We start from the raw sequence: 13,051 nt of genomic DNA, 5'->3' as shown, positions 1-13,051 counted from the left end.
GATCTTATCATGTATCTTTGTATATAGAGAGCTCCCCCTAGTGGTGGCTGCTGGCAGACAAATTTCATCAACTTCTTGTCTTTGCAGCTTTCCATGGCTGTATAAATTGAAAAAAAAATGTTCTGACCCTTAATCAGCACGGAATATATATTAAACTTAAAACATTACATATTGGAAATTCTCTACAATTGTATCATAAGGTATTTGTGTTTTTCATATATTCATGCATGTGGATCATGTTAGCTAAAGGCACATGTTGGATCAAGGGGTTAAAATAATCTGCAGTTTAACAATGCATGGACCCTTAAAATGTTCTTTTTTAGTCCATAAAAATGATTTTGTTTTTCATTAATGTCAAAATTTGTAAAAAGGCAGAAGCCATAATAACTGCTCTGACTCTGTTGGGGGAAATTGACAGTTTTAAATTGCAGAGAAAACATAAAAAAACATTCAATTTAAGCTTTTTCAATTAATTTCACTTTCCGATTTATGATTTTATTATTCAAACAAAAAAAAAAAGAATAAGATTAGAAATTATCTAAAGACACATTCCACCCACAACCCGCGCCAACTTTATGACCATTTTAATATAAAAGTAATTTTAAATATAATAGATGCAAAATACTAAAAAAAAAAAAAAAAAAAATGAAGAAAAATTACAGTTTTTGTAAATTACATTTTTTACGACATGCTCTAAAAAAGTCATTCTTCTTAAAGTGAAAGCGAACTATAAAATATAAAAAGTTGAGATAATGTGGAAATATGGGAAAATGATTCCAATATGCAACATAAACTTTTTATTCTGTATTAAAAATGAAAATTCAGACACATAACGAAGGAGGAAACTAAATATTATCTAACAAGTAACTGGAAATATCGGAAGGATTTTGTAACTTTAATTGGATTCCGCAGAAAGTAACTTGTGACTATAAAAGTTTCTCTGCGATGAAGATTTGATATTAACCCCTTCATGTCTGTAGATGAAATCGCAGTAGGTTATTCAATGCTGATGAATGTGCAGCACCTGCTGTAATGTGACTGACACCCATAGGAATACATTGAATGGATGCACGGATGTGGCCTTACACCCTACATGTCCGTCACCGTCTGCTGCTACAATCAGTGACTCCAGATTTAGAATCTTGTGAACTACGGTAGAGCCTGAGATCTACCACGTCTAATTAGGATCTCCGACTGCTTCTCTTCCCTCCCCATGCTTTAAAATGAAATTCTACTACATTAAGTGGCCCCAAATTAGCTGCAATGTCCATCGAAATCTATGATCACTCCACTATCCAATAAGACGCTCAGAGAGCCGCATTGTCGCATCCCATGATTTACACTGCAGCTCTGCTCCATTCATGCGGAACACTGATGAGTGACTCCAGCTTACCCACACTGTCTAATGAATTATGAGCTAGTCTGAAAGCAACCTACTAGCTCTTCAGAGGCTCAGGCTACTATTCAATTCCTCCATGCTTTACACTCCAGTTCCGCTTCTTTAGAATTGCTGCTGGGAATAAGCAGAAGCTCAGCCTGAGAGTCAGAGCTAAGTGTGGGACTGAACGTGATCACATTTCTTACTTCCAGTAGCCATGTCATCCCCCGATGGTCATGTGGTATAATGTCATGTGACCATTGCAACCGATCAGTGGCCGCTGATAGGCTGCAGCATTCACATCCCATTATTTATTAAGGGGTTAAACTTACATTTTTTTCTTTAATTTGGAATTTCAGACAAGATATTGAGTTTTGTGATGTGTCGGGTCTCCCGTGTGTGCATCTTTGTATAATGAACAATTTTAAAACCTTCCTGCAACAATTTCTTACCAAGATCCTTGTTTGTAATAATGAATTTAAATTTAAAAATCTGTTCTCAGTTACAATTGTATCCATTCTATACAACCCTTTGTGATCTAAACAGTTTGGATGTTGGAATGATACTTTTTATCCGCACTGATACATTGTTACAAAGTGAAAGGACAAGAGAGCGAGGTGAGCTGCCGGCATGTGCAGCACATAGAGGAAAATCACTGAAATCAAGCAGAGATCTTGGAATAGCGAGAATCAGAAACCCAAAATATATTAGATCCAGATTTCAGAACGTCTCATTATACAATGATGCACTGTGCCTTTAAGTATGTGATTGATGTGTACATCCCCACATCTGTACACAGTGATACAACGTTGCCCACATATGATGCATGGCCGGTGTTTGACAGTAACACCACAAATATTTATCTTCGCCCTGAAATGTACGTGAGGTACGAGCGGCGCCTCCCTCACGTGGTGCCACATATCAGCGCCATCATCTCATTTGTTATTGCCTCTAAATCAGAGAAAGTCAATCACTGGAAATAATAAAATCGCTTCAGTCTGAGGGTCCATGGAGGGGACTTTGATGTCGCTGCGGAGCGGCTCTGCGCTCAACACACTGGATGCGTTACATTACAGGTGGAGGCTAAACTCGCTCCTCATGTTCCCGGCTCCACATCTGTGCAGCGGCAGGAGCCGGATTAGTCCTCGGGGGCAAATATTTAAGAAGTAAAAAGCAATGTATCCAAGGAAATCTACACAGTGCGAGCTCCTGAACCCTCCTGCCCCACAGAGACCACGGATGGGGCGACACCGCGTTCTTCACTTGCATTTCCGCATGCGGGTCCTGTTCATTTCAGCCGCTCTCCACCATTTTCATTGCTCCGCTGCTGGTGATCAGATATTCGGGTCTTAGCCATGAAAAGCGGAATTGGGAACAACCCTTTAAAGTTTGATGACCGATCCTTAGAAGAAGTACTGCACTTTGCTCTCAGGCACAGCGGATGGGACACGGGGGGGATGGGACACGGGGGGTGGATGGGGAGCAGATGGGACACGGGGGGGGGGGCAGATGGGACACAGGGAGGGGGGGCGGATGGGACACAGGGAGGGGGGGGCGGATGGGACACAGGGAGGGGGGGGGGGCGGATGGGACACGGGGGGGGCGGCGAATGGGCCTTGAAATGTAGCTCATCCCATTAGGTTCTCAGTGACTATGTTAGGTCACTGTGCACAATTACGGGAGGCAGAGTCCCAGCTGGACCCCAATCATCAGTTATGTCCAAAGGGGAGACCATCAAAGTCCACTCGAGTAACCTCATGCTCGGCCCTGCCAATGACTAAGTACAGGACTACACCTGTGCGGGTGGCAATGTGATCTGGAGACTATTCCCTGGCACAATGTCTATAGGACAGGGTCATATTGCCGGATTTATGCCCTCCACACCAGCAGTAAACAGCCCTTTATCCCGGATCGGTGCGGATACCTGACATTTCTCCTGATTGAGCCTCCGGCAGTGAATGGGGCAGAGAACATTTCACTTCATCCAGTTCTAACTCCTGAACCTCATGTGGATAACACATGGATCCCGCTGACGTCCCCCCAGCAGCGCTCACCAGGAGTTTATGTAGAGTTCATGACAGCGATGTATGAATGAGGAGAAGGGGCCCGACGCAGAACATCAAAAAGCAGCTGGTCCTGGGGTCTCCACATCGCACTCCTCCAAAAGGGGGACTCGTTTGTGCTCCTCATTACCCAAAATTTATCAGATGACATAACCATAACCTGGGTCCTTTAATGCGGCCACATGAAGCCTAAATCAGTGACAGTCAGGATACAAATAAAGATCACAAATCATCCTGACCACCCATTATATTGGGGTAGATTGGGGGCCGCTCAGTCGTATAGGGGACAAGGAAAGCTCAATCCAGAGAAACTATTCCTAGATCAAGAAAAAAGTTAGGACACCTCCTGTCCGAATGTGTGACATTTTAAGCAGGAACATTCCTTTAATAAACTTGCTACAATGTATCAGTTCTGGTAAACATTATAGTTATGAAGCTGCTTGTTTGGTTGTCAGAGCGGAGAGTTTGCCACAATTGTGTCCAGTCTGGACAATCCTTTTGAAGCTCTGGACTCCAGACTGATACAATGTATCTGTGCAATTCGGGGAGGTGCGCACTTCGAGCCCGATCCACTATTGCATTTACGCCTGTTTTTGTTGAGTTTTTAATGTTTTTGCTTCTTTTTTTGTTTGTCTCCTATACATCTTTCCATTTACGCCTTGTTTGAAGTCTATTATATATGTGTTTGCCTGTTGGTTTTTTTATGTTGGCCACTGTGTGCAGAGTTTGGGGTTTTCAGATATTTTTGCCTGATTCAGCATTTGCAACTTTTCGAAAAAGTAAAAGCAAATAAAGCTTAAAGGGCCCAGCTGATTCCTGAAAGAAACTCAAACCTCAATACTGGAGTGTGCTCACACAGAAAACCCAAGCCCTCTCATTTCTTACTGTAGCCCCCGGATTTGGGCCTCCGACAGCCCGTAAATACATCGTGTGAAAAGTGACATCACATCCATAGCACTCAATATGGCAGCAATGTGATGGTTTACCTGGTTTTATCCTCTTCTGCACCGGCAGTGGAAGCATTCAGCGCATGCACACAATCACATAGCAGGTGCAGATACCGGCAGCTGAATCTCCAGTATCAGTACATGCACACAATAATCACATAGCAGGTGCAGATACCAGCAGCTGAATCTCCACCATCAGTGCATGCACACAATTATCATATTGCAGGTGCACATACCGGCAGCTGAATCTCCACTATCAGCGTATGCACACAATAATCACATAGTGGAGATTCAGCTGCCAGTGTCTGCACCTGCGATGTGATAATTGTGTGTATGTACTGATACTGGAGATTCAGCTGCCGGTATCTACACCTGCATTGTGATAGTTGTGTGTATGCACTGATACTGGAGATTCAGCCGCTGGTATCTACACCTGCGATGTGATAATTGTGTGCATGTACTGATAGTGGAGATTCAGCTGCTGGTATCTAAACCTGCATTGTGATAGTGGTGTGAATGCACTGATACTGGAGATTCAGCTGCTGGTATCTACACCTGCATTGTGATAGTTGTGTGTGGGTGCTGATACTGGAGGTTCAGCTGCCAGTATCTGCACCTACTGTGTGATTATTGTGTGCATGTGCTGATAGTGGAGCTTCAGCTGCTGGTATCTGCACCTACTGTGTGATTATTGTGTGCATGTGCTGATAGTGGAGCTTCAGCTGCTGGTATCTGCACCTACTGTGTGATTATTGTGTGCATGTGCTGATAGTGGAGCTTCAGCTGCTGGTATCTGCACCTGCGATACCTCCAGTATCAGAGCATGCACACAATAATCACATAGCAGGTGCAGATACCGGCAGCTGAATCTCCACTATCAGCGCATGCACTCAATAATCACATAGTAGGTGCAGATACCAGCAGCTGAATCTCCACTATCCACGCATGCACACAATAATCACATAGTGGAGATTCAGCTGCCGATATCTGCACCTGCTATGTGATTATTGTGTGCATGCGCTGATACTGGAGGTATCGCAGGTGCAGATACCAGCAGCTGAATCTCCACTATCCGCGCATGCACACAATAATCACATAGTGGAGATTCAGCTGCCGGTATCTGCACCTGCTATGTGATTATTGTGTGCATGCTCTGATACTGGAGGTATCGCAGGTGCAGATACCAGCAGCTGAAGCTCCACTATCAGCGCATGCACACAATAATCACACAGTAGGTGCAGATACTGGCAGCTGAACCTCCAGTATCAGCACCCACACACAACTATCACAATGCAGGTGTAGATACCAGCAGCTGAATCTCCACTATCAGTACATGCACACAATTATCACATCGCAGGTGCAGACTCTGGCAGCTGAATCTCCAGTATCAGTGCATACACACAATAATCACAGCAGGTGCAGATACCAGCAGCTGAATCTCCAGTATCAGTACCAGCTGTGAGAATAATATGACCGCCCCAATTCTTAAAATATGGATGCAGGATATGATCTCTACACTCCGGATCCAGGGCAGTAGGGGGCCTACAATTGGGGTGCAGGACTAATGAGTGTTTGGGTCTTCCATGTGAGTGCACACCAGTTATAAAAAGGTTAGTTTTTTTTGTTTTGTTTTGTTTTTTTAAAGCATGTGGCCAATGCCTCAGAATTTTCAGCAAGTCCTGCAGATTCCTTGGGGTGTGTAATGTGCACACAGTTAGGATTCAGCGGTGCTTTCCGGTTACAGAGGTCGTCATGTGACTGTATATAGGCGATTTGCACATCTCCGGTCACGTGCCCACAAGTCTCATCTGCTCCTCTTGACAGAACGTGACGGCTGCTAGAGCCGGCAAGCAGGGCCGAATCCTAACATTACACCCCGCTAGGGTTCGTCACGCTGCAGGACTTGCTGAAAGTGACCTCGTGTGTAGACGATCCCTCTAATTACTGTGTAATGAGGTTTGTTACAATGACAGTCCTCCATGCACTGGACACAGCACAAATCTGCCTCCAGTCCTGGTGACAACAGAAATAAAATGGTTCAAGACAAGTGCCGAATCCGCGGTCGGACATCTGCGCTCACCGGATTCTTATTTTATGCATTTTAAAATAATTTTATTCCATTTTCTGCTCGTTATGACAATGGATAATTGATTCAATTAGGACAATTATGGGAAAAAAAAGGCACCGGCCCCCTATTTATACATGGTAAATGACTCGCCCCGTCACGCGCTGATTCTGCAATGTATGGTCATGTGTGCACGGTGACCTCCTACATAAAGCCCCATAGACCCTCCTACATGTGGCCAGAGCCCATAGGGCTATCAGCACACAGTGGTCAGTATGTACAAGCACAGGCTACACTCCCAGGCTGTTACATTGTGTCAGTCTTTACTACAGTTCTGCCATTTTATTCCAGCTCAGAGCAGCACTTGAGCCCCCCGATCCTCAGTTATTGAGGCGCGGAAGAGAAAATAAATTGTGGGGAAACCAGACTGAGAAGGTGAATCCAAGTCCGTCCACCAGGGCCGCAATCATCTTGGAAGTTTTCATCCTTTGTGCCTCTTTCTGCCGAAATGTATCCGTCATTGGACATGGAAATTAGCGGGAAAAGGAATAATAAATGAAAGAGAATGACATTAAAAAAAACAGCAAATTTCACACTAAGTGAAGGCTTGACTTATACAAAGTGGCAGCTCTGATGGCCCGAGGCATCGCATTCGTTGTGCCACTCGATAATTTGACTGATTCACTCGAGTAACCAGAAGAGGACATTTTCTGCCTGATTTCAGAGTAATCAAGTCACCTGCTCCTACAATCGCCGGGGCCAAGTCCATTGCACTCGGCTGAGCGTAGAGAGCGTCGAGAGGAAGCGGAGAAATAAGACGCTCGCGGCTCGGCTCTCGATCAGCAGGGGGCGATCCGCACCCCTCACACCACGAATGCGCCAGGAACCACGGACCGCGCGATCAGTACAAAGGACCCCAATCACTCCCTGCTCCTGGGAATAAGCCGTTAGTGTCCATAGAAGCCCCTTCATCCGGCATAATGCACAATCACAGGAGTCCGCGCAATCACCTCCACGTTTTGCAATCACTGGCTTAATGTGCTATTAGCTCCTAAAATAACTGAAGCGACGGAGGAAACACTTGACTAGTTATCTCCCGTTTTGTGTATGCATCTTCTATGCAGATTTATGCATCTCCATGGTTACACATTACAGACACTGCAGTTAAGAGAGGGCAGCAGATCTGCAGGGACCACGGCCACCGATCTCTGAACCTGCAGCGGCACAAGCAAAAGTCAAGAGACAGCACAGCAAGCGAGAGAAGGAAAAACTGCCAAGAGCGTAGAGCAGTGTGAACATGTCCCAGACTATGATACAAAAGTATTAACAGATAATGAGGTCTTTAATCTGTAAATAAAGCATGAACTGTCACAACCCAAACTGCATACATTATACAACAAATATCTTAGACCTGATGAAGCTGGTGTACATACAGTTACAATCGATCTCAGCATAACGAAATTGAAAGTTAAATTCCATCTCCACCCACCAAGCCTGAATGAAAGCTCCTCCATGATCCTCCTCCTTGTCGAACCCCCCCATCAGCCTGCGCTGACAGGTCCTCGGTGTCCCCCCTCCTTGTTAAACTCCCACCCATCTACCGACAGCTCCTCAGTGTCCCTCCTCCCTGTTGCTGAAACTCCCTCATTTAGCCCAAATGAATGCTCCTCGGTGTTCCTCCTTTCTGAGTCACCCTCACGTATCCTGATTAACAGCTCCTCAGTGTTCCGCCTCCCTGCTGCTGAACCACCACCCATCTACCCTGACAGCTCCTCAGTAATCCTCCTCCCTGTTTCTGAAACTCCCACCACTTAACCTGATGGACAACAACTCAATATCCCTCCTCCTTGCTGCTAAACCTACCCACATTTTAGCCCAACTGCTGCCAAGACATCCCCCTCCCTGCTACTCCACCCACCTAACCTGATTAGCAGGGTGGAGGGATACTGACAAGCTGCTAAATATCGACCCATGTAGTCTGACTGACAGCTCCTCAGTGTCCCTCCTCCCTGCTGCTGAACCTCCCTCACTTAGCCTGAATAAAAGCTCCTCAGTGATCCTCCTCCTTGTCGAACCCCCAACCACCTATGCTGACAGGTCCTCAGTGTCCCTCCTTCTTGTTAAACTCTCACCCATCTACCGACAGCTCCTCAGTGTCCCTCCTCCCTGTTGCAGCCGAGATCTCACATTGCTTAGTACAAGCTGCAGCTGTCAGCCAGGCTGTGTGGGTCACTATAGCTGGACTCAAAAATAAATAAAAACGCTCATATTAATAGAGGGATCATACAGCTATTGTGACCTGGATTTGCACAGTAAGCACAGCAGCTTCATCAGGTCTTAGCTCTATCTAATAAGTGTGTAGTTCGCATTGTGAAATGTGGTGACAATTCAGCTTTAATCATGGTTACATTTTACAGATCAGCAACTTCTAATAGATTTTTTTGCAGCCACGTTGCTTACTCTGCTTGCCGTCAGTGATTGGAAGCAATGATACTTACAGATCTGACACTCGTCACAGGCTGGGATCTGGTACAATTGTATCCAGTGTAGATAATTCTCTGATCTACAGTCTGATACATTGGAGCAAACTAGCAGAACGTGAGAGATTCGTGCAGCGGATTTGCCTACAAGTAAAGCAAACGATATTCTAAAGTTATTTAACTCTGCAGAAAGACGTCACTGGGCAGGTTTGAGTTTGGACCGGTCTCCGTCCGTCCTCCGTGTCCGCGGACTCTGTACTGAGCCCTTATAAGAGGAAGATGTGGCGGATCTTCCTTTATTATTAAAACCCCATTAACTAATGATCTCGCATCTCCTGGTTCTGACTCACGCTCATTTTAAGAGATTTTCTACTTGACATATATTCCTGTGAACCATCAAGAACCAGGAGCCGGGGAGGAAGGACCACAAGCGGAAGGTGACCTTGCCGAATACAAGATACCGCGGCACGAACATTACACCTACGTCAGGACGGCGGCGAGAAGTTATTACATCACAGCAAAGCGGAGAAGGTACAAATGTATCATAACGCTTATTCCAGCAAACTGTGTCCTCATCACTGCGTCACCAGGCGATGGCTTCATCATTATTATTCTGTACATGGATTAAAAAAATCTATTATCCTCCAAAAAACATCCAGAGCAGCATTCACAATTCTGTCTCTTTCAAGGTTAGGTCACATGACCCTCTACAATCAGTCACGCGACCCAACAGCTCATCCAAATATCCACAGAGCGCTTCATTGTGCAGAATTGCAAATGCAGCTCCGGATGTAACTAGGGAAAAATATACAATGTAACTAGCTAAAGATGAAAAAAAAGGATTTGCAAATTTAATTACTTTGCTATTAATAAAACATTTTCCCCTTTTTCAGTTTCACAAGTGTGTTAATTCACTGATAAAGTTTTAATTATCTTTTCAATAATTCTATAATATTCCTTTAAAATCGGACTTCACTGCTCTGCAAGTTCCAGTAATCGAGAAACCATCAAAGACGACTCAAAATCTGTAAACTAACACTCCAGGATCAGACTACACATGGTTTGTTAATAAGGTGTCACCATGGAGACACAGCGATCTTCATAGGAGCTGTATACATAAATTGGACAGAGATTTATGATGCACATGCAGTTACAAACGGTTTGGCATTTTAGATGCGTTGGAGCAATTGGAAGAAGTAAATGGATGTAATAAAATTTCAACATTAACATTTAAGGCTGCGTTCACATTTGCAGTCATTCCTCTGTCGCTTTTGCCACTGATCCGCAGCGGAATATGTTACAAGTGGATTTTGCTCTGTGACAATCTGCAGCATACATAGACGGACGCTGCAGATCTGACTTAGCCACAGATTTATTTCTTGTTTTACAGAGTGATTTTTTATAATGTCCCCCACGCTGGTCGTGCTGTGATCACTGCAGATTCTCTGGTTGAAATTACAGAAGGAAAATAAGCAGAATATTGCGACAGATGAACTCGGAAATTTGAGTAGGAAAAATTTCCTGATGATCTTTTGTGCCCTATATGCGCAGATTTGATCAGCTCAACAAAAATCCATTAAATTTGATAATCTGGGGGGGGGGGGGATCTGAACTCGGATGATATGTCGGCTTTATGAATTAATGCGGCGGAAACACTTTAGAAGGTTTAAGTGCACAAATTCTGGCGATTTACCTTCACTGCGGCCACTTCCAGCACGTGCGATTAAGGATGAACATATGGCTCCTCCACCATTTCCCACATTCTTATGGATTACCTAAAACCTCGGAGATGTCACCGCCTTGCATAAAGTCACCACCGCTGGAAGCATCAATTAACAATTCCTTGTGACTCGCCATATGCCGCGCGACATATAACATTTACGAGGAGCGTAATTTATGTTATTTGTGCATCCGGACTTAATCAAGTTAAATCAATTCCAGGGAGAACTCGAGCGCTTCGTGTATTTCAGGACGAGAAAGTCTTTGCTGGAGAAGGGACTCACTGTACGAGGGTAAGAACCCAGCGCTAAAGCGGAAACACGTCCTGTGCGCAGCAGGCGGAACCTTCATATTATCGCGCCACATTGTGGCCAATGAATGGACCGTCCGCCTTGTGAAGTGATGCAGGTGATGGCGAGAACATGAGGTTTCGCCAAGATTTAGCACATTTTGAAGTTTACATTCTGACCTTGCCACTTACAAAAAAAAGTGATTGGAGCTTAGTGGACGGTGGCGGAGCAGATGGCCGACCACCAGATCCACTAGAACTTACACCAGAAAGTGGCTGACAATGACCGCAATCTCCTCCAGCTCGCTGCTGCCGCAGATTTCTACATCAATAGATCTAAAGATGCAACAAACTCATTAAGAGGCGCGCACGTCTTAATCAACGTGGCGCATCGTCCTCCAGTCGGCTTTTCATCAAAAATAGTATGAGAAACACAAATCTGATGAATCCTCCCCGTAAGTGTGAAGGAGCCGAAGTTACAATGTATCACTCTGTATTCATCCTGTTCCGCTCACAGAGGACGGACTACACCACCGGATACAATTGTATCTCTCTGCCCATAGAACAAGATAAAATGTAACAATCTCTGTCCTGCTTCCAACATTCGGGGATTTCTCGCATTCTCTGCGTCTCGGAGACAATTAGTGGACGAGAGATCGGGGTCAGCGCAGACAGTCACATATTACACATCAAACGCACAGAGGAAAAAAATAAAGAGAATCTTCCGTGTTATTTAGATGTGATAATTTGTTATTTCCCCCGGAGAGGTGGCGGTCGCTGAAGCATAAATTATAGAGATGGGGAGGGGGGGGGGCGAGATACTGGATTCTGCGGATCTCTGGATGTTTAGACGCCCGTCACATACATTGTGTTTTGGGGACAGAGCAGATGGGATGTAATGCACCATAGGATGCGTCATCTATCACCGCGACAATCCGCAGGTTCCTCGTGATCAGATCACCACAGGGGGGGAAAAAGGACGAAATTCACTTCTGTGGTGGCACCAACCGGACGGGTGAAGTTTGGCAGCGGATCTGCCGCTCATTAATGTAATCATATTAATATATTACATGGACACATCAGAGGAGATGTCACATCTAAAGGTTTCTGAGCTGCGAGGATCCCACAAGGATGAGGACACGACGCTTACCGGTCAGCAAAAATCCCCACTATGAAATAGATGAACTGGACGGGTGGGGGAGGGGATAGAAAACCAGGAGGTAACATCACAGATAGAAAACTAGGGAAGATTTCCAAGAGTTCTCTCCAAAACGAGGTGTGAAGACTCTACCATCCCCCATGATTATAAAATACTGCTATCCTCACCTACAGCAGAACAGTGAGTGCAGCTCTGGAGTATAATACAGGAGGTAACTCAGGATCAGTAATGTAATGTATGTACACAGTTACTGCACTAGCAGAATAGTGAGTGCAGCTCTGGAGTATAATACAGGATGTAACTCAGGATCAGTAATGTAATGTATGTACACAGTGACTGCACCAGCAGAATAGTGAGTGCAGCTCTGGAGTATAATACAGGATGCAACTCAGGATCAGTAATGTAATGTATGTACACAGTGACTGCACCAGCAGAATAGTGAGTGCAGCTCTGGAGTATAATACAGGATGTAACTGAGGATCAGTAATGTAATGTATGTACACAGTGACTGCACCAGCAGAATAGTTAGTGCAGCTCTGGAGTATAATACAGGATGTAACTCAGGATCAGTAATGTAATGTATGTACACAGTGACTGCACCAGCAGAATAGTGAGTGCAGCTCTGGAGTATAATACAGGATGTAACTCAGGATCAGTAATGTAATGTATGTACACAGTGACTGCACCAGCAGAATAGTGAGTGCAGCTCTGGAGTATAATACAGGATGTAACTCAGGATCAGTAATGTAATGTATGTACACAGTGACTGCACCAGCAGAATAGTGAGTGCAGCTCTGGAGTATAATACAGGATGTAGCTCAGGATCAGTAATGTAATGTATGTACACAGTGACTGCACCAGCAGAATAGTTAGTGCAGCTCTGGGGTATAATACAGGATGCAACTAAGGATCAGTACAGGATCAGTACAGGATCAGTAATGGCTGAATGTA

The 13,051-nt window shown here is 44.8% G+C and overlaps 1 protein-coding gene across 2 annotated transcripts in view; it reads right to left on the bottom strand.

Moving 5' to 3' along the window:
- The window catches only part of DACH2 (dachshund family transcription factor 2), a 359,667-nt gene that overhangs the window by 200,359 nt on the left and 146,257 nt on the right, over positions 1 to 13,051 (bottom strand). The gene's annotated exons all lie outside the window — the stretch shown is intronic.

This window comes from Phyllobates terribilis, unplaced genomic scaffold (assembly GCF_046119375.1).
Source record: "Phyllobates terribilis strain yellow unplaced genomic scaffold, ASM4611937v1 Scaffold_7__3_contigs__length_470593459, whole genome shotgun sequence".
NCBI lineage: Eukaryota > Metazoa > Chordata > Amphibia > Anura > Dendrobatidae > Phyllobates > Phyllobates terribilis.
This window is presented reverse-complemented; position numbering and strand designations above follow the sequence as displayed.